Source organism: Falco rusticolus, chromosome 2, assembly GCF_015220075.1.
Source record: "Falco rusticolus isolate bFalRus1 chromosome 2, bFalRus1.pri, whole genome shotgun sequence".
Lineage (NCBI taxonomy): Eukaryota > Metazoa > Chordata > Aves > Falconiformes > Falconidae > Falco > Falco rusticolus.
In genome coordinates this window covers 95,148,111-95,171,773 of record NC_051188.1, presented here as the reverse complement: position 1 = coordinate 95,171,773, position 23,663 = coordinate 95,148,111, and the positions used below count along the sequence as shown (strand labels likewise).

The 23,663-nt window shown below is 43.2% G+C and overlaps 1 long non-coding RNA gene across 3 annotated transcripts; it reads right to left on the bottom strand.

Annotated features, from left to right (window-relative positions):
• Positions 1–463: 463 nt before the first annotated feature.
• Positions 464–23,031, bottom strand: LOC119143314. 3 transcript variants are annotated; one of them, XR_005102664.1, is made up of 4 exons: positions 22,068–23,031; positions 18,150–18,472; positions 17,762–17,831; positions 464–2,492 (listed from the first exon to the last, which is right to left on the bottom strand). It is a non-coding gene; the product is annotated as an uncharacterized LOC119143314 (long non-coding RNA). The 3 variants fall into 3 exon arrangements; XR_005102663.1 differs by lacking the exon at positions 464–2,492 and adding an exon at positions 18,660–18,913 and having other exon boundaries at positions 17,738–17,831; XR_005102662.1 differs by lacking the exon at positions 464–2,492 and having other exon boundaries at positions 17,738–17,831; positions 22,068–23,030.
• Positions 23,032–23,663: the final 632 nt, after the last annotated feature.

Sequence of the window (23,663 nt, the reverse complement as noted above, 5' to 3'; positions counted from 1 at the left end):
CAGATGGGCCTCTTATGTTCAGCATCACACCTGTGTACATTTATTACATTTATATATAAAGGTAGTTCCAATCGAGTGTTTTCATTGTTGAAGATGTTATTTTAACAAGTTGCGGCATCAGAAAAGTTGTTTGCTTGGTTTTTTTCCAAGAAATGGCAATTTCTGTAACACAGAAAAGGTACTGAAAACCCATCTCAATCATGTTATGATTTTGCGGGGGGAGGGGGGGGGTTGACTCCATGAAAGGAAAATGGATCAATCTAGGATTTGCACAGAAATTTCTCTTGCTTTACTGTAAAGCCTTGGAAGTACATTCTAATCCTCTTGTCATACAACTTGTACATGCATAAAGGTTGTGTGTAAACAAAAAAAGTGAGTCTTGGCTTTTGCATTAATGGAGATGGCTTGCAGTACAAGTGGGATTTTCCAAAGTAGTATTAAATCAGAATTTTTAAATCATTCCTTTTTTTTTTTTTTTTAACTTAGAAGATAACCAAACTTATGTGAACCAATTTCTGGGACTATATTTGTAGCACTATCTTTAGTTTCTATTTTGGTGGTCCAGCTTGGGGCCAGACTTTTTCGTTAACTTGGCGTTTTTCTGGCACAATGTAAAAATGGCTTTGTTTTATTACTCCTAACATTTTGCAAAATCTCCCTTCAGAACAGACTTCTCTAAATTAACCAATGCTTGTGCAGTTATTTTCTACTTATTACAAAACCACAGCTGAAAGGAGAAATTAAAAACTTGATTGCCATTTTAAACTTGGAATTTAATCTGTATTTAACACAAATAAGCTCTCTTTTCAAGATTGTTTGATACAGCCATTTCCTTTGTCAATGTTAATTGTATTTTTGGGTGTGCATGGACTGTAGGATCTAGAGCTTTGGGATTTAGAAATTATGGGCTTTCACAGAAGTGATTCCAGATGGTTGGATTTCTCCTTTGGACACTGTCCTGGCTCTTCCCAAGACATAACTTGTACAAACCAGCCCACGGCCACCACACGCTGCCTCCCGAGAGGCATTTGGTGTAGCTAGGCTATATTATGCCTCCATAATGCTGCACTTAATTCCTTTCATCCAGACATGCAAGCAGAATAATACTAAGCCTTCCTAATACCAATACAAAAAGAAACACCTGAAAAATCCTGGAGGTGCAGACAAGAAGCCAATGAGAGAAAGCTGAACCCATGGCATGTGTCTGACTATGGCACTGGCATGGCAGACTCCCTACAGTTTCACTGTTGCAGCAGGGGGAGGGAGATGCTCAGTGCAGAGACAGCTGAGCTGATCCTGGTGTTGGGTACCGCAGAGCTGTGGCAGCATCCCAGTGATGTAGGTCTGGCGAGTCCAAGTCCCTGTGTGGTGCCAGACTGCTTGCTATAAAGTGAGACAGAACCATGAAGGAGATGAGCTGCTGCTCACCTGTTGCTTTTGGACAAGGCAGATGTCCACCTCTGTGGTGTGAGCTCCAGAGCCAGGGCTCCGCTCACAAAGCAGTCTAAGGAGACAAGAGCACCAGATCCAAGTCACACCGGTCCAGACTGTGGCAATGATTAGACCTGTATGTGGCTAGGTTTAATTCTGTCAGCTGCTGTACAGGAGGGCAAAGCATCGTGCCTCAGTATCTTTATTCCTCTTTCCCCCAGAATATAAACCTAAGTTTATATAAATACAAAACCCCCCCATACGTAAATAAAAAAGCTAATTTCATTTTCAAGTCTTAAATGAAAGTCAGCAGTCTAAGCATATATAAATAAATGGCCACATGTGTCTGTTCCATTCAAAGCCACATTTGCAATTCAGAAATGTCTCTTGGAGCTGTCAGACTTTTCCCAGCTCTCAAGCAGAGAGGGAATAGTCTGTCGGGAAGCTGGCTGCCGCGGGTGCTGCACTACTAGTAGCTGTGGACGTGCTGCATCCATGAACTGCAGCAGCAGCCCTTGTCTGAAACTTGGGACCGGGGGCAGCTGCTATCTCACCAGTGCATCACAGATCTTGTCACATAAACTCTAGGCACCTCTTGTTGGACCAACCCAGGTAAGTGGAGTGAGGACAGAAAGCCAGATCATGAACAGTTGGTGAGACACTGTCTTTTGATTGCTCTCTTGGTGCACATCATTCTTGTATCCCAGGAAAATTTCCCACCATCAGAAAAACATCTGTCTTCTTTTAAAACAGGATGGCTCTTCACATGCGTAGCGTTGGTATCCACTAAGCTTCAATATAAACTTTTCTTTCCTGGACAATAAAAGTTCTCATTATCCTCCTGAGACACTGATAGTCTTTTCATGTATTGCTTTTAGATCTCCCAGAAGACTACACAGCAAATAATGAATGAATACTTCGATTTTTACCAACTTTCAGTACACTCTATGTTTTCATAACACAGAAATTATTACACAGATTGTCCTTCTGGCTGTAGAAATTAGTTCTAACGCATTGTGGAGCTTGAGGGGGAGAATTTGTTCTGAGTACAATCATGCGTCCTGGGAAAAAGATGGGAAGAGATAAACAAAATAAACATTTGGAATGGAAATGGTGAGTTAGTATCTGCTCAAAGTGGAAAGTAGAATTCAAGCGTGCATGCGCAGCAGTTTGGTATCTTAAATAAGAGAACACAGTCCGCCCATTCTTTCCATTAACTGCCTGCATGCTCACATCCAACTAACGGTATTTTCAGTATAAGCAGGAATACTGTAACAAGTCCTGGCCATCCAATGGACCATATGTTGAAATGGTTAATTTTGACATACTGTTAATTCTAATCTACTTTCTTCCCATTGCATTTAGATACTCATTTTCCTTTCAAGTTGAAAACTTAGAAACATGCGAGCTCTGCTGTTTGATTTTAGCCGTATAGACCCATTCTGCAGTTCTGCACTAACTGGAAAGATTTTAATATCATAAAAACTAGGCTGAGTTCTGAGTTACAGCATTAGGGATAGATCCATCCTCCTTTGCGTTGTTCACAGGTCAGCTGAGGATTTCACTAGCGCAGGAGGATGTATGGCTCATGTGAGTCAGCAAAGCTCACCCTATATGGCACTCGCCTGGCCTTCTGCCAGCATCAGAGCTGTGCCTGCTGAAAGCAAGAGGTCACTGCTAGTGCATTGCTGAAATATGGCTGTTGCTGGCATAAGGGTCCCTACTGCAAAGCGGTGTAGTTCAGCGCAGTCCTCAGGATCATTTGGCAGCAGCCCGTGGGTACGAAAGCGCTTTGTCATTCTCTTTGGGATGTGCTGAACGAGTCCTTAGCTGAGCAATGCAAACGTGGCGCGTTTCCAAGTCGTGTCAGTGAGTTACAATACAGTGCTGGTCAGTAACTCCATAAGCTCCTACTCTGCCCCACGAAGAGATGCGTGTTAGTGTACCCCAGTACACTAACTAAAAAGGGGTGAACTTTTGCAGCTTGCAAAATACCTGTAACTGCTCTGGCTGAGCCTCAGGCCGATTTTTTCAGCTCCTTAAGCAAATCAAAAGATTAAAAGGAAAAGCACTCTCAGTCTGTTTGAGCTAACTTTATGTTCTGAAAAAATATATGCTTTTTTTTTTTTTTAGATTAAACAAAACATTTTTAGAGAAAGTTGGAGGAGGTTAATAGACTTAGCCCTATTTCTTACTGATAAGAAAGAGACATAATTTGAGAAGGCACCTTTCAAGGACACCATTTGCTTCTTGTCAATACAGGCCTACAATACAGACTTAATTATTAAATCTGAACTATTCCTCTGAAGTTTTTTCTGACTTTTCTATTCTTTACACATAGCCCGTGCTCTGATTCTTTCCTTGCTTTAACTTTTGTAAATTTTTTTTTACTGTGGGTCAAATTAAAAACACCCAGGTGCACTTTTTTTCCCCCCTTGCCTTACAGCTGGGGTCTTCACACAGTTTCCTATGACGGTCTACTCATGTTGTATGCCACAGCCTCTCTACACCCCATCTCCCTGTAGCAGCATCTCCCCCTTTGCCCAGGGCTCTGCATGTCCTCCCACCTGCTCTTTCCTCACCACACCTCTGAGTGCCATGAATGTGCCTTTCGTTCTTGGTTGGTCCCGGTGCTCGCCCCCACTGTGGTCCCTCCCCAGGTCCCCATCCCAGCCCCCTGCTGGCATCCCTGCCACCTGTCTCTGCTCTGCTCCGGAGCCCCGCTTCGAATGCCGCCCTCAAACTACGAGACTCTTTCCCACTTCTGCTGCTGTTTTGTTTACCTTCTCACCACTGACACTCCTAACTCAGCAGCATGGGACCTGGTTAAAAACAGGATGTTGTTTTTGCAATAAATAAATTGACCTTTAAGGCTCTCCATGGCTCTCATCAGCAAAGAAAAGGTGGAAATACTCTTGTCCTAATAGAAATCCCAAGGGTAAGATGATACACGGTGGGAGTAAGGAGGACAGGTGAAGCAAATGATCTTAAATTTTGCAGCCAAAATTTTTGCTAATTTGTACTGCCATCATTCAATAGTGTCCTTTTTCAATGTGTCTATATGCTGCAATACTATCTAAGCTGGCTTAATTTTTCGCCTTCCACTTCCCAGACCTCAGGTCTATGGCTCCCTGGCCCCGGTGCTCAAGAAATGAAAGTGGAAACTCTGTCAAACTTGTTGCTTTTGCTTGATCATTGTAGCTTCTGCTGGGCAAGCTGTAGTTCCCCTTGCTCCGAGAGCAGGCCTTTGTGTTTCACATGCCTTGAAGTCAATTAGCTGCGGCTTCTCTCCCCAGGAAAAATGTGCTGTGTTGCTGCTGCTCTCCCGTCCATTCCCAAGCACTATCGGTCCCCGCAAAAATGCATGTTCAGTACGCACAGTGTAATAAAACTACTGCCTAAGACTGGCTTGAGTAAACGCTGAACTCCAAGTAGTTCTGTGCTGCTGTAGCACAGCCTATGCAGAGAGTAAAAAATGTCTTAGTGTTAGATGTAACAAGTTCTCCTGCCGTCACAGTTGGTACCATATGCTCTAGCACATAGGATTCCCAGTATGTACTGTGGCCTCATTACAGGAGCAGATATAGGACAGAAAAGACTCAACCAAAACAACAACTCATCACCTCTGCAATCTCATTTACAATCTAATGATGCAGAGCACTGGGGCTGCACTGAATCCCAGAGAACTGCAGGAACCATATGAAATGCCGCAAACATCTGCTGACTGGTTTTTCCAATGCTAACTATTCCCACAGCACCCTACAGCCCTTTTTTGTGACTTTGGCATGTCTCATGCTGTGACTCTGTAGCCAGAAGCACATGTGTAAGCAGGCGAATGATTATCTGGAATGACAAGGTAACGTGGTTTCACTTAACATTGTGGAACCTCCTGGCCTTTGTGACCATCTTGACAAGGCTGGCCCCACCTGGCCTGGCAGGTGCACACCTTTTGAAAGACAATGTAGAGAAACATGTCTCAGGAATCAAACTACAGGTCTGAAAAGATCCGAGACACAACTTTGTGAGCAGCTTTTATTTTTTTCCTTCAGTCACAAGCCTTATCATGAGTATGACTTTGGGAACGGGATCATTCTCAGGAGAATTAGGAGTGCGTTCACATTTGCTGCTAGGAAAAGAAACCAGCAGCAGCCTGTGCTAACAGAGTACTGTAATTAAGCCAGGCAACAACTAAAACCATATTGAAACACTCCCATCTTTTGAAGCCTTTGAAATCCCAAACTACATCTAATTTTTGTAGCTTAAGCAGATACTACTGTTAGATGCCTCAGCTATCTGCCTTAGGCTGAGGGCACCTTTGAGCCAGGGGTGATCTCATGACAGTTATTGTGTCACATCACAAGTTCCTTCCCTGTTCTCCCCAGGGCTAAGACATGAACAAGACAGTAACTACTTCAGTAACTACACTGAAGATTTCTTTCCAAAAAATACCACAGATACATCAGTTTAAAAATTAGTTAAGATGTGGCACTGTTAAATATAAAATGCTTTTTCTGAAACGCTAATGTACTGCTTCTTATTTGTGGGAAAGTCAATTTTATAACATTTTACTGATTGAGATTATGTCAAAGCTGTTCTCTTAAGAAATGAAGCATTTTTTAAAAACCCATTAAGTTACCCAGTCTGTTTCAACCTGTGGGAGCAAGGCAAATGAGGGACTGACTTGATCCAAAGCCCCCTGACTTCAGAGGGAGTTTTGCTGTTTTTTGGATTAAGTTCTCCTGTAAAAACTGACATAAGTCATGGTGATGGATACAGAAGCTGTACTACTGGATCACCTGGCAACACAAATCTGATGATAGCAGATGTGAACACCTCTGCATTACGCTGACTCAGAATGCAAACATATGTTGGTTTTATGCCAACTGCAGCAGGACAAACAATACTTCAGCCAAAAGAAGGCCGTATAAGACTTTATATAATACCTTATATGTACCTTATATAATAATTCAGACTACGCAAGTCTCTAAGACAAGACATACCTCCTACCTACATTTTTTGAACCAGTATGAACCAGCAGAGTGAGTTTGTCCAGCACTTCGCAATTTGTGCCTGTTACATATGGTATGAAACGCCCTAAATCATCTTGTCAAACCACAGTCTAAGCACGTAATAAAACAAGCTATTTCATACAAAGTTTCCATCTCACAAGCACAGCCATGCAGCTGAAGTCCCCTCTGAAAACACATGTGTGGTCAGGGGAACCCCTCATGTGCTCAGAATTAAGTAATTATCTGAGAAATTGCAAAAAAGGGGCATTAATCTATGATTTCCACATTTCAGTTTAGCCATAAACCTGGATATGTTTAGCTAATACCCAAGAAATCATTCCAGGCTGGAAGGATATCTTTCCACCCTCAGCTGGAAATACTAAACAAGATGAAGTTTTCTGCAGTGGGATCTAAACACTGGTGCTATAACACGTTTGTGCAATCTCTGCAGCAGGGTTTCTCAATAGGCTCATGTACCAAGAGGTCCAGAGGTTCTCAGCAGTACAAGAGGTTCACTTTGCTTTGCACTTGAAAATATGAAAAGGGCACATCCTAGAAGAGTGTTTTCCTGTTGTTAAAATATGAAGTGCTGTCCATTCCCTTACTTGGCTCTTTAATAGAAGAAGCTAAATACCAGGAAGAAGGTTTGTAGTTGTCTCCACAAATTCAAGGTCACCTTTGCAAATCATTTGCACCAGAAATCATCTGTTTGAAAAATGATGTCCTATTTATAATAACGTCATCTGTGAAGAGACAATCGGAGTTCCTGGGAATATTACGGCATGCTTAAATGATACCTGAAGCAACACAGAACCATGCTGGGTTGAGGCTGAATATTTCAGAAACTATACTTTTGACTGTATTCAGCCCTGTTAGTTAAGAAGGACTAAGGGTGTTACAGAAAGTTTTATTATTTTCTCAAACTCATTTGAGATCACTATTACAGGAAATATATGGCAGCAATTTAACCACAGCAAGTCTCTCAAAAAATCAGATATTTAGTTTTGCTTAAACAGAAAAGGCATCTTGAGGAAAAGAGATTTATTTTCATAAATAGGTGGAAAATGTAATCGTCTGTCTCCAGACAGGCTGTAAGCTGTTGGCAGTAAACATTTAAAAAATAAAATGTAATCTGATAATCAGTTTAGTGCTGCGCCTTTACTCTGAAATTGTCTGTATGAACCCAACTTAGAGCAGAACATCACTTAAATCCTGGCACCTGAGCTACAGCAAGGCAATTCCAACCTGGCGTGAAGACATTTTCATACATGCTACCACATCCATGTTAACAGTATGCAGGGCTTTCCTGTAATGAGAAAAACTAACTACTGTACAAGAAAAAAAAAAAATGCCCTGCAAATTCTCAGAAAAGTCAGGTGAAAGCTGTGGTTATCTGTCAGGTACCGTTTCCCTGCACGAGGACAGGGGTTAGCAGTGGTCTCTTGCTGGGAAGGCTGGGAAAAGCCACGATGCCCAGAGTCAGCAACAGCATCCTCAGCAGGGTGCCGAGACACCAGCACCCTCAGCTTGCCTGCTAGAAGAAGAACGGACTTCAGTGCCTCCCTGGAAGTAAACTATAAGAATTAATATCCTCTTTTAAATGTAAATAGGCTGTACATATTTTTTTTCCTTGCCCACATGTAGATTTCACTTCAATGTATGCTTAAAATGTGGGAGATGATCATAAAACAACCAGATGAAGCATTTTCCTTACCTCGGACTGTGCTTAGCGTCAGAATGACATGTTATGTTACTGTGCACTAAGGACTGCATTTGTTTATTCACTGAAATATAGTCAGAGTCTAACAGTATTTGTGCCGTTTCGCAGCCTTTAAATAACCATGTCTTTCCCATCTGTTGATTTTTCGGGAATTCGATCAGTAAAATGTCTTTCAGTCTTCATTTTCAAGTTCATGCTCTATACGTAAACCATATGTTTCCTATGTATTATGCTCTGTCTATATGATGCTTTATAGGTATAAGTCAGTTTTCTTGTATCTCCTTTTCAAAAGGTACTTGAATAATTTCTCAGGAACGTTTTTCTAGTCCTTGGTATTCTCAGTTATGTATGAGATATAAATCTATGCCACTTTCAGTAGCCAAGGCTATTCTGCTTAACAGCTTAGTGTACATGATCCGAAGAAGTTTGGACATTGCATGAGTAGCCTGATATAAACAATTGCCTTCAATAAATAAATTAAGTAGAAATATAAAAACACCAGTGTCATGTAAAGTGATTTAGTTTACACAAGAATCTAAGTGCAAAATGTCATCCTTTGGATGCCAAATACACTATTAATATGGGATGGGAATGAGCCACTTATTCCAGCTAGCATCTCTATAATCCCAACATCCTGTCTTTTCATTGTCAGCACTGGGAAAAACAACCTTCTGGGCTGTTGGAAACAATCTGCTTCATAGATTATTCAGCCTTTCTCAGCTCTCCTCCTGTGTTACTCACAATCTGGAAAGACCCAAGACTCATCCCGGTACCCACTGCCCACTAAGAAGATTCCATCCAACACCAGCTCTCCTGGATTTGTAGGTTTTCTCATAAACTCCCAAGGCAGCCCTCATTTGATGATTGATGAAGGAGAATCCTATAGCTCCCCAAGGGCCCCTGGGCACTGAGATACTGGGCATCACAAGTACAGACCTGGACCACGGGTTAGGATCTCTATTCCTCTAGGGGCTTGAAAGCCTCTGGTTTGCTGGTCACCTTTAGTCATTCTTAACTGACACATGCAAGGAAAATAAGCATAATACGTTATACACTTGATAGTCGGCTGCAAGATATCCCATCTATTCCTTTTTTCTAGTAGGCTGTCAAGATGATCATCATCAAAGAGGATTGTTACATTTTCCATTGACTTGGGTCCCCTGTTTCTGACAAGTTTAATCCTGGCCTTGGGCTCCTCAAAGCAGCTACTGACTGCATACTGACTGTATTTCTCCTCCCCCCCTCCCCTTAATTAGTATGGCATCTATTAAATATAGCTTTTCTAAAGGGGTAAACTTCTTGCATTGACTTGACTTAATTAGGGGACATTAACTGGTCCTTTAGCTCCTGGCAACTTCTTCTACTCTAATCAGTGAAACTGCATCTTACCCAAGCCCAGGGGAATCCAGACCAATATGCCCCAACGCTGTTCAAGCACAGGATATTCACAAGTGCCCGAACTTATGGAAAGGAGAAAGCAGCCTATACAGGACCATCGGACATGTCAGTGGGTACCCTGAATACCTTCAGTTTGATTTTACAACCGCTAGTACACTGTGTATGAATCAAAGAAGGACTGGTAAGTACTTGCAGAGAGAACAAATAGGCCCTTACTCTTTTCACTTTACGACAGAAAATTGGTTTGGGGATAAGAAATTAAGAAGAAAAAAAAAAGCAGACCCAGCTACTTAACCAATAAAAATCAGCGTTTATATCTGTGTCTGCATTCACTCTCTTAAAGTTGCCACCATATGAGGTGTGGGATGAATTGCTGAGGGTACCAGGGCACAGCCAGCACTGCGGAATAGGTGAGGGAGGTGTAGGTCTGCATACCCATATCTGAATTCCACAGAAACGTGAGGGACTGAATCCCACTGGCAGGCTGAGCACAAGATGTAGCAGGCAACACTAAACTTCCTGATAGCAAATATCACAAGATGATAAAAAAAGCACAAAAAAACCACCACCACCACCACAACCCAAAACAAAGAGAAAAACAAAACCCACCCAAGCAGAAAAAAAATGAGCAAAAGACCTACCAAGCTGTCTTCTGTGCCTGTTAGCATGGCTGTTTGTTCTGACCCCTGGGCATCTTGGGCCTGTGTCTGAAAGCAGCAGGATACCAAGAGCCTCCCACATCACTGTCACTGTCCCATCCCTTAGAGTCTGGGCATCACCCTCGTTTCTGTTCTCCAGCCCTGAAGGGCCCCAGAGGCTCCCTGGAGAAACTGTATTCAGGGATGATGTTCACCTCCTGCCACTGAATGTGATAAAGCAGATGCCTTCAGTGTTGTCACACTGGTGATCCCTGCGTTTCCATTATTGTCCTCAGCTTTTGTTTTGTCCTCCCTTGAACGCCGGGTCCCTTTACTCCTACAGCAGCCACAGTGATGCATGCTATCAGTGGAAGATCACGCTGGAACTGGCTGTTTGCCAGTCAGAAGGGCATCACCTGAGGGCTGGTGTGAAGAGCTCTATGCTCAGAGCTTATGGAAAATAGGTGAAGGAAAAGATCTTGCTTTTCCTAAAGATTAATTAAGCATTTCATTGTTACAATCCATGAGTTAGCAGCACGACTGCAGGCAGTCATCATTTCTTGAGTACCTTTACAGTATCTTATCAGTTAACGTGTTTTTCAAACAGATGATTCCAAACTATTTTGCCGAGTTGGGCATTCAGGTATCTGCATCATTTTAAAGTCAAATGCAAAAGCCATGCCTTCAAATAAAAATATGATTTAAAGTGCTGTTGCCTCATAACTGCATGAGCCTGAATGTCACTTTATACCGGCCCATTCACTTGCCTGCAGCTGTAAGGGGCTCTCTCTAGATCAATACAAGTTTAATGTATGTAGATCACTTTCCTGTCTGAAGATCTAACAATTAGTAAAAAGACAGGTAATAACAACAGGATTTACAGGAAAATCATTCAATGCTTTCTCTTTCTTTTTAACAGCAATAATCAATTTTTCTCCTCTATTTTGTTTTGTCCAGTAGCCAAATTTTTTATTGTTTCCCATGGTTCAAGGAGGATCCCCTGCTGCCTTTTGTCTAACTAGTCCATTAAATGGACTCGTATAAAAGTGTTCCTCTAAATCTAGATTAACCAGGGAATATTAATTTCCTGTTTTTCATCTTGTCCCTATATTTCTCCAAATTATGCGCACAGATATAATGACAAGGACAGCTAAGGAGCTTTCTCTTTCTAAAAGATGGATTTGTCTTAACCTTAAAGATTTAAGCACAGTTTAAGCCAGACACTGAAGTTGATACTAATACTTCAGCATGTATTAATACTCTTTGCTAAATAGGAACTGAGTTCGGCTTATGCTTAATTTCCAACCAAACGAGATATTTCAAATATGAGCTAATTACATGTTTTGCTGAATCTTCAGTCTCCAGCAGAACAGCCAAGCAACATAGGTGAGCCCACCATCTGAAGCTTTCCTGCTTTCTTTTTTCAGGGTGCTTCACATCTGTTTAGCTGTATTTGCAAATGGTAAAATAAACAAATTGCACTGTGCAATCTTTAGCTGAACCATTCCTCCCTGGGAAAAGCTGGTTAGTCCAGAGCACACCGACTAATACCAGAAGGCAGAATAGACAAGAAAGAACAAAGATGCATTCACTTACCACAAAATAAATATGTTGAGAAATTAATTACTCAAGGCTTGAAAGAATATGAAAACACATTTTTAATTCTTTGTGTACCAGGGATAGAAGCCTGAGTAATAGACAAGAGGAAGTAATTGCTTTAATTTAGCATAAACAATCTCCTGAATTTCACTAATAAAACATAGTGGGAACATTTCTATTATTAGATTTTTAATAATAAAAATTTTATCTAAAACTAAGCAAAAGAAAGCAAAAAAATCCCATTAATTGAGAAAATAATGTGAGTTGTACTGAAATTAATTGAAATACTAGGTATTAGATAGCTTTGGTTAGGGGAAAGGAATCACAGAACTATCAGAGGAAGAGAGTTGTTACTCCCAGTTCATTGGAAAGAACTCACTTAAGGGGGTGTAAATCAGGACTATGGTAGTTTCTCTACCTTAGACATTTGAATCCACTTCTCCCCATATCTGAAGAACTGCTGTGGTCACCAGCTGCTAGACTAGACTAGACTGACAGTTTTTCCTCTTGATGCTTTTCATTCTTTGTGAATAACTGAACATGCACTGGAGCAGGGGTAGGTCCAGGTCCTGCCTCCTGGGGGAAGGACGCAGCCACCAGCCTGCAGAGTCATTCCTCATCGCTTCTTTTTTTCACAGTAGTATTTATACACAGTGAAACAATGTTAAGAGAAGCCTGAAGGAAGCTCATTGTGGACAGCTTTATGAAATTAACATTGGGTGGTATTCTAAGAAACGGGAGAAAGTCTCTGGCAATGAGAGAGTGGGGAAAACAAAAGCTTTATTTTTCCAATCCCATTTTCAGACTGGTTTGCATAGCCTTCCTTATAACTAAATTAGGATGGACTGAGTGGGCAGAGGGGATGGGGAACATGTGCAATATATTTCTGAACTGGTTTCCAAGTTGCTCAGAGCCTGGAAGCAAAGGAAGACCGAGAGGGTGGGGTTTTACACCACAAAGGCATAATTCGCAGAGATCGATTCGACTCCACAAATTCTTTCCCACACCATCTGCTCCCTCACCACTCTTAGTCCTTGACTCATAAACCTACCTCTGGCTTCTACCTCATGCCAAATATCCCTCATTTTATAACCGTAGCCAGAGCTATTGTCTGTCCACAACAATTTGTCTCAGCTTGAGAAGAGAGGAAGAAAATGTGGGAAGACACATGACTGCTCCCAGAACTCCACCCCTTCCTACACTTATTTCTCCAAAATCCATTAGTCAGATCCTCACTCTGAGGACAGCAAAGGCCATTCATGGTTATTTCCCATGAAGTCAGGACCAACACTCCAAACTAAAGGACTCCTTTGCAAATACATGTGCAGGGAAGAGCATGGAGGCCTTCACTGTTTTAGAGATAATTTTCCTTCTGAGCACTCAGAAAAATGACATTCTGTTCCAAAGTAACTACATGCCAAGTTTCAAGCTAAAGTTATTTTGGGGTCATCCAAGCAAGCAAGAAAAGAAAATACACATCCCCCAAATGTTTTAACTACAGAAATTTATGTTCAGGGTCTAAATAACTCAGGAGATGACTAAAAAAATTTGTAAATTATAAAAAAGTCACTTAAAAGCATAGGGGTCAAATAAAGCATAAAAATATCAAACTACTGGACAAAGTATAAACATGTGAAAACGTGAACTTAAAACTTTAAAATTGACCTTACCTCCACCATTATTTCTTTAATGAAGTAATTAAGTTAAGCAACACTTTCTTCAATATGGATTTTGCCATGTCAGTTTGTTTTGAAATAATTCAAAAGTACACTTGTCACATCAGATGAAATACTGTCAAGAATGTTTCAAGAAAATATATCTTCATTATAGCAGGCCTTGTTATTTGTGCCTTCCAAAGGTTACCTTGGTAACTTTTTTACATTGATGTTCCACAACTGGCATAGTCCAGATCCTGTTGTACTAGAGACAGCTAAACCTTTCAAGAATGCTAAATCATCTTTCAATGACACTACCTTGAGTTCTGAAACTTTGCTTTGTCTGACTCGTTCAATGTAAAGGTACAGAAGCAAAGGGAGGAACAGAAGGTGTTGACTGAGTGACCTCACAGAATAAAAGACCACATTGTATCTTGTTCTTTTTTGAAGTCTCTCCCCTTCTTTGGAATAAGATGACCATGAAAAGTAGAGCTTAGCAAAAGAATGGACACATGAAAGAAAGACTTTACTGTATCAGCATATCAACTGAAGTTATGCAGTATGTTTGGCAGCATGAGGACATGCCTCTCTTTGCAAAAGGATAGTTCAAGAGAAGGTGCAATTTGCTTATCTGTACTTCACATCAACTTTTCTGGCTCTTTGAACAAGTGCACAGTGTCAGATTTTTGTATCAGCCACCATTTACTGTAATGAATTGCCAATTTGTACTCTTACAGCTGTATGAGGAAAAATCCTGACCCCGTGCATGGGCTCACCCTTGCCTTTCTAAGTCATGCAAAAACGCCTACATCCAAAGAGCATTAATGGGGACCTGCACTCCAACCACATGAGTGGGAGGTGTGGGGAGCTGAAGGCCGCAAGAAGAAATCAGAAGCTGCGACACAGGCGGGGTGGAAGTTGCTTACACAGAATTTCTGTTGTCTGAAGCCTTCCTGAGCACTACTAGAAAGCCTCAGGGAGGTGGTCACAAGCTCCTTTGGAAAGCTGAATGGGAATGAAAAAAAGACTTTGGTGAAAAAGCAGATGCAAATTTTGTCACTAATCTCCCATGCCAGGAGAGATATCAGCCTTTTTCTTTATAAAACAAAAAATCATTTCATCTCTTCCTACCTCACAAAAACGAGAGGTGGGTGGGAAAAAGAACTGAGGAAAACCAAATGTCTCAGCGTAGACAAAAAAATAGTACAAAGAAATAGGGGAAAGAGTGAAAAACATGGAGAAGAGTAGGATTGCTGGGATTCCAGAGGTCACATTAAAGTGGAAAATAAGAGTCATGTGAACCCCAAGGTCCCCTCGAAACATCAAGGATTTTACCTCAGCCTCTGCAGCTGCCTGAACTGGAGAACTTTTCTCCAGACCACATCAAGGGACCACCTCCCTGCAAGTATCAATACCCAGGCAGTGGCTTTACAAAGAGGAAGAAACCAAAAAAACACTCTTCTGTGCTGTGGGCACTGCAGAACGGAAAAGGAAGGTGGTGCTCCTCACACCCTGGGCAGCCCACTCCGACAGCCAGGGGACACGCGCTGGTGCACAGTGCTCCACACACCCAGAAAATGGCCACTTCTGCGCCCAGTTTGGGGGTGTGGGGTGCCCTCTGCTCTCTCTGGCACAGGCTACTTCTGCCCAGCCACAAAACGCTCATCCACCTACCTCGCCTGCGATGACCCCAGCTGTTCCTTCCCCACTCAAATTGCACATGCCCTCTCACACTCTGCCTCCCTCAGCACATTTCTGGACATCAAGGCAGCCAGAGGGTCTGTATTTTCTTTTTCTTTTTCCAAGCTCCTGACTTCGGGGCAGCAGCTTACTGCATTATTTATGATGCTGCAGTGTGAAGGCCAGGAATAAGGGAGATTCACATTCCAAGAGAGAAATTTCTTTTTCAAGGAAAGTATGCACAGTCCTAATGCCCAGAGTGTGGCAGACGACTGTGTCTACTACAGACTATTCATTACCATTGTATGTGGTATGTATAAACACCCTATTTCTACTTCTTCCCCTGCAGTCTTTTGCCCTCCATAGCAACATAAAATGACAGACCCTGTAGGGGAACAGCAAAATTCTGTATACCTTCCTTACATTTATTCTATATGGATGGGGTTGAGCATTTGTAAAGCCTCAATGGAAACCCATCAAATTACTTGTGATTATGAATATTTCATCCTTTTTCCCCCCTCAAATACTTCTGCAGCTGCATTGACCTCACTCTGCTACCATGATCAAGCCTCTCTGAGAATAAGAGTGCTCAGAGTCTTCTAAGAGTCTTGGGCCACCAAGGGGCAAATCTGAAGATAAAACTGCAAATACAATTGAATGCCCAAAGATTGTACAGCCTGCTGCCTGGACACCTGCAGGCTTCACGCCTTGTTGCCAGCACCATTTCACAGTCCCGGATTTCTTCATGGTCCATTTAAACCAAAAGGGTGTGAAAGTTTTAGCTTTAGTTCCCTGCTGTCTTGAAGTGTTAATATTACTTTAAGGACAGGAACAAAGACAAAAATAGTGAAATCAATTTAATTGGGATGTCCCCCTGAAGTTATTTAAGTCTTTATGTTTTTTTAAAGAATATTTGTTACTATATATGTTTTGCATTTCAACCCAAGCTTCTGCTCAATTTTGCTACAGCTATAAGTTCTCAAGCCATCTGCAGACCAGTGGTGCTGCTGTGCGCACAGCTGCGCCAGGACAGGTGATGGTGGTGGGGGAGAAAACAGCCAGCAGCAGAAACTTCTTAAACTGCTTCAGGAAATTCTAGCCTGAGACCTTCTAAAATTAAAGAAGTCTCTACTGATCACATACAGTATAATGGTTTTTGCCCAAAGGACTCTAAAGCTATGTCTACAGTACTACAAAAAAGCAGCGCCTGGAAATGAGCTTAAGCACTGTACAGCTAATCGCCTATTATGCTTTAACTGCAAGCACGTGTCCTGGGAAAGGTTTGCCTCCTGTCAACTAGCGCTGTCCCAGACGGGGTCCAGAGCAGGAGACGGTGCATCTGCAGCCCATTCCACCAGGCAGCATGCACCAGGCAAATGCCACATCAGCCTTCCTCCTCTCTTCTTCCCATGCACAGCATCATCCTTTTTCACCACCCTCAGACTCTCTGGAGCACGGCATACATGTTCTCAGCTTCATACTATGAAATCATTACTCCAATAAGCCTTTTTTTGGCAGGAAAAGAAACAGCTGACAAAATAAGCACAAACATACTAATAGGTGTGTCTTAGGTTTATGGAAGGGCAGCGATTGCTTTGCAAGGTGGATGTGGCCAGGTCTGGGCACTTGGCTGGAGAGCTGTCCTTCAAATATTTCATGTGGTGTTACAAACATAGCCTGGTTGCAAGAATCTGGACTTACCCTCACAGGGATGGCAGAAAGCACACTTGTGACACTAAGGCCATCATCCTGCTGAAAACCTTGAGGGCTTTAGAACCAGCATTTTTTTAATTTTTCCCTTGTGCAGGAGAAATGTTAGCTTTGTCCCTAGAAGCAACAATTGCTTTGGCTGAAACTTCTGAGTTTGAAACAGATACCTAAACAACATCCGGGGAACGTCCTTTATAGGTAATGATAATCTCCCCATCTGTAGCATATGGAAGCAAAGCCCTTTTTTACCCCAGACATGTCTGTAGCTTTACAGTAAATTAGGGTGTTGTGGTGGGTTGACCCTGGCTGGATGCCAGGTGCCCACAAAAGCCACACTACCATGACCCTCCTCAACCAGACTGGGGACAGAAAATAGAACAAAAGGCTCGTGGATCAAGATAAAGACAGGGAGATCACTCAGCATTTACTGTCACAGGCAAAACAAACTCAACTTGAGGAAATCAGTTTAATTTACTACCATTCAAATCAGCAATGAAAAACCCCAAACCACCTTCTCCCCACCTCTCCCTTTTCCCCAGGGCTTAACTTAATTCCTGATTTCTCTAATGTGGTCAGTTCACCACACGTTGTTTCTGCCACTCCTTCTTCCTGACACACTTTCCCTGCTCCAGCCTAGGGTCCCTCCCATGGGAGGCAGTTCTCCATGAGCTTCTCCAACATAAGCCTTTCCCATAGGCTGCAGTTCTCCACACACTGCTCCAACATGGGTCCTTGCCATGGGGTTCAGTCCCTCAGGAACAGACTACTCCAGCATGGGTCCCCCATGGGTCACAAGTCCTGCCAGCAAGCCTGCTCCAGCCTGGGCTCTTCTCTCCATGGGTCCACAGGCCCTGCCACGGGCTGCAGGGGAATCTCTGCTCCAGCACCTGGAGCACCTCCTGCCCCTCCTTCTGCACTGACCTGGGTGTCTGCAGGGTTGTTGCTCTCACATAGTCCCACTCCTCTCTTCTACTGGTGCAGATTTCTGCCTCTGTAGAGGAATGAAGCTGTGTTAATTAGCACTGATAATATACAACTGTGGGCTGGCTTCAGGGACGGGTTGGCTGATGTAGATAAGGTGCAGCTGTGGCTGGTGCTGTTCAGTGGTGGAGAGCCAATGAAGGGAGAGCAGCTGAGGGAGAAGCAAGAGAAGAGAGAGTGGGCCCTGGATGAGATGAGGAGAAGGCACCAGAGGGACTGCATGAAGAATATGCTGGTGTAAGACACTGTTGCAGCTTGATAGTTTGGAGAGTGCTGCAATGTGCTTTCCCTCCCCCCCCTTATTAATGTGCTGTCACAGAGGTGCTACCGCCATTGCTGATGTGCTCAGTGTTGGCCAGCAGTGGGTCCATCTTCAGGCTGGCATTGGCTCCACTGAACATGGAAGCTTCCGACATCTTCTCACAGAAGCCCTCCCTGCTACCAAAACTTTGCCATGCAAGCCCAGTACAGGTGTTTAGTTGTTTTGGTTTTTTTTCTTTGTTATTATTTTTAAGATCTCACAATGTAATTATATTGAAGCAGAAGGAAGTATGCTTCATTTAAGTGACGTCAGGAGTTGTCTCTTGAGCTGTTTCATGGGAAGAATCCTTACTTCTTTTTCTCTGTTTAGGCTGAAGGTTTATGAAGCCACTGTAAACAGCAGAAATGAGTGTAAACACCAGGGGTTAACTTTAGGAGATTTGAAAGGAACATGGTTTGCCTTAATAAAATTAAGCAAATAGTTTAGGTTTTATATATATATATGTATAGTTCAGAGATACTGGAGAAGAGTGTTCCCTTTATTAAATGTTTGCCATTTAAGCCTTTTGAGGCTTACCTCAAAGAATCAAGGATAGCATTGTGTTGGTGTTCAAGCTATTTTTTATTAACTTCAGGGAGAGGAAAACTGGGCTATTACTTCATTAAATGCGCAGACACACATTGAAATTGTATTATCTGCATTGCAATCCAGCATGCTTTTTATGGCATAAAATATTCTTTAAAGGTTATAGTCTATTTCTTGTGAGCTGTACTTTGATTCTAACTGGCTCCTCCATTCACTGTAGATGTCCTCTGCTTCCTCTGAGTGTCCTGTAATATTAATGGGAAAATTTCCATGATGCTAATGTTAAAACTACTGGTTATAGTTACTTGTGAAAAATGAGTGGTCAAAAGGGAAGCATGTAATTCTGCCAAAAATAATGTATTATCTTCCTCTGATCAACTCCAAAACAAATAGGGGTTTTTTTCTAACGAACAAAACACACAAGAGAATCTGTGCAGGTGATGGCTGTTAAATAAGGTTTAGGAAGAAAGCTACGGAATCTCAAGGGATTCCAATCTGGGCGATGTGAAGAGAGCATTACAAAGCCAAAATACCCTCAGAATGCATAAAAATTGCTGCTTGTGGTTTCCAGCCTGAAAGAATGAAGGAGGAATTTTAAAGAAAAACTCATTGTAGGCATAAAAAAATATTGTTTGCTTAAGTATAGCAGAAGTTTCACCGGCATTTGTAAAGAGCACACTAACACTATGGTTGCTGGAGTTCAAACAAACACCACTTGCCTCTACTGCCCTCAACTGATGTGCCTTCCCATTCAGTGTGTGTGGGCTAAGTACTGGACCAATTAAGATGACCCAGGTAACTACACACCTGCCATACCAACAGGTCCCAGGCAACAAAATGAGTATCAGGGAAGATTCAAACAATAACAACTAGCAGAACTAAGCATATTACATCTTGTCAAACTAACTGTGTATGTCTTTAGGATAAGTTCAACAAAAATATCCATATATAACAGACTTCCACTAAATGTCTTGCCTCTTTTTGATACAAGCAGTCAGCCAGTATTTAGGATAAGACAGCTTATTCACTTTAGGAGAAACTGCTGACAGAGCTGGCCTTTCTTGGAGGCAAAACTGTTTATTTGTTAAACACAACATTGCAAACATGGCAGAAGATTGCATCTTTGATCACTGCTTTAGGCATCCTTTCAGCCAGGACTTTGTTGGAGAGGCTGACATGCATTTAAGATGTAATCATATTCATAGGGCTCATGCATATCCTATGTTTTTTCTCCAGAAAAACAGAAAACATTGACGAAACAGGTAGTGAACCCCTGGCCCAATCAATCGGTGTCTTGCAAGTATGTGTATTTTGGCTGGTGACCTGCTAGTGTTTGAGATGCATCTTTATCGTTTTCTTAAGAGATACAGCCACATCTATGGTTTAATGTGACTTAGACCAACCTATAATTACTACATGATTTACTACTAACTATAAGCAATGCGTGTACATATCTCTCTACTGCTGCTTCTGGAAATTCACTTTTGCTGTTTGTGCTGTAGATGTCCAAGACCTTCACCACATCGTGAACAGTCACCTTGAACAGCAGTACCTGGAAACTCCTCAGTGGCAACCTGAACACACTTAAGACTTTCATCTTTTAATGCTGACTGATCGGAAATCAATCCGTGTGGTTTTCACACGACAAATGTATCTTACATATTCGAAAGGTATATTAATGTGTTGTCACTTTTTTTTTTTTTTTTTTGCCTGCAGGTGGGAAAACCAGAAAGCTACCGGTGCAACTAGGAGCCTAACACCGCAGACGGGGGGGTGGGGTGGGGGGGTGGCGACATGGCGGTTTCCACACCGCGGCAGCGGAAGCGCCGCACAGCGCAGTTCGCCGGCGGGCACCGGCCCGCTTGCCCAGCGGCAACCCCAAGGCCCGCAGGCGCCTCCCCACCTCACACCGCGGCTCGAGCGGCCGCCGCCCTCCGCCCCCACCGGCGCCCCACAGCTGCGGCCCGCCCAGAGTCCCGGCTTCCCCCTGCCCCACAGGGGCGCGGGCACCCGTCTTTCCGCGGCCAGCCTAACACCCCGCCTTTCCCAAAGCGCTGCGCGCAAAGCGACGAGGCGGGAACCGGTTCCACACGCTCCTCAGCGGCCACCCGCCGCCTCTGCTCCGCCGGCCGAGGGAGCGACGCCGGGCCGTCCTACAGCTCCCAGCATGCCTCACGGCCCCGCGCGCGGGGGGGAGCGCGGCAGCCCCGCGCCGCCGCCATCTTGTGCGCCTTGCGGTGGGAGGGGGCCCGCTCCCTCTCCCCTCGGCAAACGCCGGTTGTTGGGTCGGTTGAATACAAACTGCGTGACCGCGGCGTGCTCTGCAGCGCGTTTTCTGAGCCTGCTGTAAAGGCAGCCGGTTCAGATACTACCTCGAGAAACCTGAGCCCTCATGATGTGGTGGGGCATGCTTTGGCAGTGTGCTTCACAGCAGCATGGGGTCTCCTCTCCAGGGCTGCTCTGTCTCTCTGAGGGTCTCTTCTCCCAGGCCGGTCTCTCACCCTTACGAACAGTAAAATCGCTTTTCTTTCCTGGAGGTGATACAGTGTCCTGGGAATCTCTTCAGAATATGCATTTCAGCTCATCTAGTTCAGCAATGTAGAACAAGTGCCGGCGGTGGTTGCACTTACTCCTCTCCCTGTTGCTCGGCATTTGGGACGTTGAACCCAAAGGTGCTGCGCCTGACAGAGCCCTGCTGCCTTTGATTTCTTCTGGTAGCAGACTTGCTGGATATGAGCAAGGAACTATATTTCAAGCTTTGCTAAATCTGATATATCTGGCACTAGACCTTTTGTTTATGTGCTATATGGCAGGTAAAACTCATCACAAGTGTTGCACAGGCAGTATGTACATGCATGTGCATGACACTGAAAATATGGCAAGAACCTGAAATCTAATACATACTATAACTACTTCCCTGAAATGATGTACATCTGCATAAGGCACTCATGTATGCACTCTTGCTCTTAGGAGTCTTTCTTGGGGTCTTTCGAGACCCCTGGTGGTCGACAAGTTGGTGAACTTCAGCAGAACTTTCTTGGGGAACACGTGCACTACTTGCTCTTATGTAACTTCATTTTTTCTCTGCGCTATACAGTTTGACGGCATTGCTCTGTTACCCCAGTTCCCTTGTCTATTGTTATATCCCAGGTGTCTCAGGAAGCTTGCTACGTCTTACTGAGCTTATTCAATAGGTCACATTAATCATTGCTTTAGTTTCAGTCTCTGTTAGTGATTCTTTGTATCTTAATTATATCACGCACAACCACCATTTTCCAAGTGGCCATTGCTGGTTTTTGGTTGTGGTTGTTTTGGTTTTTTGGGTTTTTTTTGGGTTTTTTTTTTGTTTGTTTCTTTTGCACAGCCATTTGGCAATCCTCACTACAGAGAACTCAGTACCTTTGAAAAATCCATGTTCTGCATTTCATCTGGTAGACGTAGACATTGCTCGGGCAGCACTATCACAGGGCCACTTTTCAGCATGCCAGCCTTCCTGCTCTCGGGGCTCCCTCTGGGTGGATCTTCACTGAAGTGCTGCCCACATACAGGTTTTCTAAAATCCTGCTAGAGGAGGAGCCTTGATGGGAGGTCTGGCAAGGCTCATCTACAGCAAGGTGGCTCAGGGAGATAAGGGCAGATGCACATGTGCATGTATCTCGAGTGTGGGAGCAAGGAGAGACGAGACAAGGCAATAACTGGACCTGAAATGCTATGGCAGAGCGCTGTATGTGTGTGTTGGGAAACCTAAGTAAGAAGGAATTTGAGTCAAATGTCTTGAGGAGTAGCTTGGGTAGGAGCATTTAAAGTGGGGTGGGGTGAACTAGCAGAGGCTGAGATGAGACCAACGAAGACACAGTCTGCAAGTGGAGACCAGTGGGGAGGGAGGGAAAGGGTGAATCTAGAAGACAACACAGAAATACTTCAGGCTGTGCAGAAATCATGGGAGGTTCCTCTTGAACAATTACTCTTAACACCAGGTTGGAGGGAGGGACACAAGCAGAAGTTTGTTGTTCTTCCCTTGCTTTTTGTTTTTCCCATTTTTTAAAGCATGGTAGTCCCTTGGAAGCAGCTTTGTTGTACAAATGTCAAGCACCATTTCCCTTTTTCTTTAAAAAAAGGGAACATGAATAACCCTTTCTGCAATTGACATTGCATCCATATGTTTTTGGAACCAGTTTCTAGCTCTGAATAATTTCAGGAACACTTTCTGAATTTTATCACACTCTTTCTCTTCCATCAATTGACTTCTCCCACTCCACCCTGTCTTAGCAGGTTTCCCCCAACACCCGCAATATGAAAAATACATAGGTTTTGCATCACAAGAAATGGGAGTACTGGGTCCATCCTATCCCAGGGAGCAGTCATCCTCTCAGAATTGTTTTCTGGGCATCCCCTATTGCCTTTTCCTTTCAGAAATGTTCTGGTAATACACTAGCAGTTCCCTGTTTTTTCCCCCAGAGCATTCCTGCCATTTTCCAGCTTTGCTGTCACCCTCAGAGGCTGGAAGAAAGGAGGATTTGAACTACTCTTTCCATTAGCACTGGTCTGGCATATGCCCGATTGCACAGTTGCCTTTCTCTTTTTAGAGCCATCCAGCTCCTGAGCAGCTTTTACAGAAAAGTAACTTCAGAAATGCTAAATAATCATGAATTAACTGGTGTTTCTACAGGTTTGGCTAAGCTCAAGCCTCCTGGCTCTATCATGGTCTCATGTAAATCAGAAATGCAGAACTGGCATCAAAATTGTAATGGCCTGAGGGAGCATCTAATAAGATTGCGTGGCAAATTGCAGTATTTCCCTGACTGAACCCCAGCCCCTTTCAAGCATCAGTTGGCATAAAGTACATGGGCAAGAAAACTGCAAATTGATTTTGATAATTTCCACTATTTGCATCCTGTTTGAGACTTGGAAGAATTTGAAATTGAACATTGGAAAGATAAATCAGACTCTTAAGTAATTGAGTTTCTCGTCCATCACCCTACTTATTTCTAGTTT